The sequence below is a fragment of the Nannospalax galili genome, unplaced genomic scaffold, assembly GCF_000622305.1.
Source record: "Nannospalax galili isolate Female #2095 unplaced genomic scaffold, S.galili_v1.0 scaffold213, whole genome shotgun sequence".
Classification (NCBI taxonomy): Eukaryota; Metazoa; Chordata; class Mammalia; order Rodentia; family Spalacidae; genus Nannospalax; species Nannospalax galili.
In genome coordinates, this window is record NW_008335195.1 from 4,147,046 (window position 1) to 4,150,290 (window position 3,245).

Sequence of the window (3,245 nt, forward strand, 5' to 3'; positions counted from 1 at the left end):
TTAGATCACTTGGAACTGGAGTTACAGATGGTTGTTAGCTGCCATGTGGGTGCTAAGAATTGAACCTGAGTCTTCTGGAAGAGCAGTCAGTGCTTTTAACCACTGAGCCATCTTTCCAGACCCAGGAACTCTTATTTAACTAGGAACAGAATATGCATACCTTAAGGATTTTGGTAAAGATTAAATGAACATTACTGCATGCCCTGAATATTTTCTGTACAGAAAGGTATTATTAGTTACCTCAGTTATCATTTTAGTGCTGTGGAGGTGATCAGTCACTGAAGTATTAAGTGACACCAAAGGCTCAGAATTAAGTCTCACAGGCCCTTCTGGAACATTCTTCTTTGTAACTGAACCTGATGTAATAATTTCAATACTTTTTTTGTCTTTGTTCCTGTTAGCATCAGACTGCTGAGAAGAAAAAACAAAATTACCCTTACGTCCCTCTGCTTCCCTGGGCTGCATGGCCACCAGCCTCTTTCCTGGATGCCTGGGCTGACCTCTCGGCCTGGGGCCACCACTGCTTCCTGATCCCGTGCATCCAGATGGACCCAGTTCCTTCTCGAGGTCCCCGGGGGCCTTCTGGACCTGATCCCGCCCTCACTTCCCTCTGCTTCCCTGGGACAGCAGGACCCGAGACCTCTCTTTGGGGTAAGTCCATTGCGCCCTCTGCACCTTGACTCGCCCAGCCTCATTCACCCTTTCGTCTCCCCCGCCCATCTCTCCTCCTAGCCTGGGTCCTGTTCCATTCCTTCTCTTGGTGCCCCAGACACTGGGGAAACCACCACTGCTTCCTGATCTGGTGCATCCAGACGGACCCAGGTCCTTCTGGAGGTCTCCAGGAGCCCTCTGGGCCTGGTCCGCCTTCACCTCCCTCTGCTTCCCTGGGCTGCACAACTGTCCAGCCTCTTTTCCTGACACTGGGGCTGATCTTTCAGCTTCCTGAACCTTTGCATCGAGACCAACTCAGTTCTTCAGTGCAGTCCCCAGGAGCCCTTGGGGCCTCTTCCCGTCCCCATCTCCCTTTGCATCTCTGGGTGACACTGCCACCAGCTGCCCAAGACCAGCATCTTTCCTGGGCCCTCCCTGCTCCCAGGCCAGTCCAACCCCCAAATTCCTGAGGAAAAAATCTTTCCTGGAGGGATCCAGACCTTAGGAGAAAGCCTGAGAGCATCTGATCCTCATCCTCTTTGTGGGAACTCCTGAAGACAAAAGCAATCTGGCCACTCCAATATAAAATCAAAAGAGAGAACTGGAAGCTTAGATGAACCAGCTTTTCATGCCCAAAAAGTAAACCACAAAGGCACATAAAGTTTACAAAAAGAAGCAGACCTAAACTTGAAGGCTTGAGTCTCACACAAGAGTCAGAAACTACAAAAGAAATTCACATGTCAAAATCACAGAGAAAAACTAACATGAAAAAACAACATATCCCCACCAATAATCCTCTAGAGGAGTACAATGAGAATCCCCTAGAGATAACGCAGGACATGGAACTCAAAAGAAAAATCATAACCATGATGAAAGAATTCAGTGAATTTAAAGAACACAGAAACAAAGAAATCAAAGAACTGAAGGAAGATAGGGTTAAACTTCTGAATGAATTCAGAAAAGAGAAATATTGAAGAACACTCAGGCTGAAATGAAGAAGGAAGTGAAAAACTCAGGAAGCCATTTAGAAATGATGGGAGAAAGCCTCAACAATATGATGAATGAAATGGAAAACAGAATATCAAGACTGGAAGATAAAGTGGATGAACTAGACCACTCAAGCAAAGATTATGAAAGTGGGCATCCTTGTCTGGTTCCTTATTTTAATGGGATTGTTTGACACCACAAAAAGACCAAAATTATAAATCATAAGCATACAGAAAGGAAAAGAATCCCAAGATAATGGCATGAATCAGATCCTCAACAGAACTGTAGAAGAAAATTTCCCCAAATTAAAGAAAGACATTCCCATACAAATACAAGAAGCATATAGAGCACCAAACAGATAGGACCAGAAAAGAAACCCTCCATGACACATCATAGTAAAAACACTAAACGTCCAGAACAAAGAGACAATACTGAAAGCTGCAAAAGAGAAACAATAAGTCACATATAAAGGAAAACCCATTAAGATTATAGCTGACTTTTCAGTGCAAAGTATGAATGCCAGAAGAACTTGGACCAAAGCATTCCCAGTTTTAAATGACCACAGATGCCACCCCAGATTACTATACCCAGCCAAAATGTCTATTATAGTCAAAGGGGAAAGAAAAATCTTCCATGACATAAATAGGCTGAAGGAATTCATGTCCACAAAACCAGTCCTTCAGAGAGTTCTGGAAGCAACACAAAGAGCTGAAGAAAGGAATGACTATACCCAAGGGGTTGCAGAAAGAAATTCAATAAAGGTATAACTGTGGAAAAGTACAACTATATCAAGAATATAAACAGAAATAAAAATGACAGGACTCAAAATACATCTTTCATTAATAACTTTAAATATCAAAGGACTGAACTCTACAGTAAAAAGACACAGACTAGGTGAATGGATTAAGAAACAAAACCCATCTCTTTGTTGCCTGCAAGAAACTCATCTCACTTTCAAGGACAGGCACTATCTTACGGTGAAAGGACAGAAAAAAATATTCCAAGCAAATGGTACTAAGAAAAAAGCAGGCATTGAAATTCTAATATATGACAAAATAGACTTTAAACTAAAACTAACCAAAAGAGATAAAGAGGGCCACTTCATTCTAATCAAAGGAACAATAAACCAAGAAGATGTTACAATCATGAAAATATATTCACCAAACTCTGGTGCACCCAACATCATAAAAACAATACAACAGGAGTTTAAGAAACAGATCAATCCCAACTCATTAATAGTAGGGGATTTAAATACCCCACTGTCTCTATTAGATAGGTCAACAGGGCAGAGAGTTAACAGAGAGACATCTGAATTAAACAATACCATATATCAAATGACATCTACACAATATTCCACCCAAGCAGCAAGGACATAATTTCTACTCAGTACCCCATGGAACTTTCTCCAAAATCGAACATATGCTGGGGCACAAAACAAACCTCAACAAATACAAAAAGATTGAAATAATTCCATGCATTCTATCAGGCCACAATGCAATAAAGCTGACATTCAACATTGGAAGAAGCTCTAGTCACCACATGAACACATGGAGATTAAACAACACACTCCTGAATGATGAATGGGTCAAAAGAGAAATTAAGAAAGA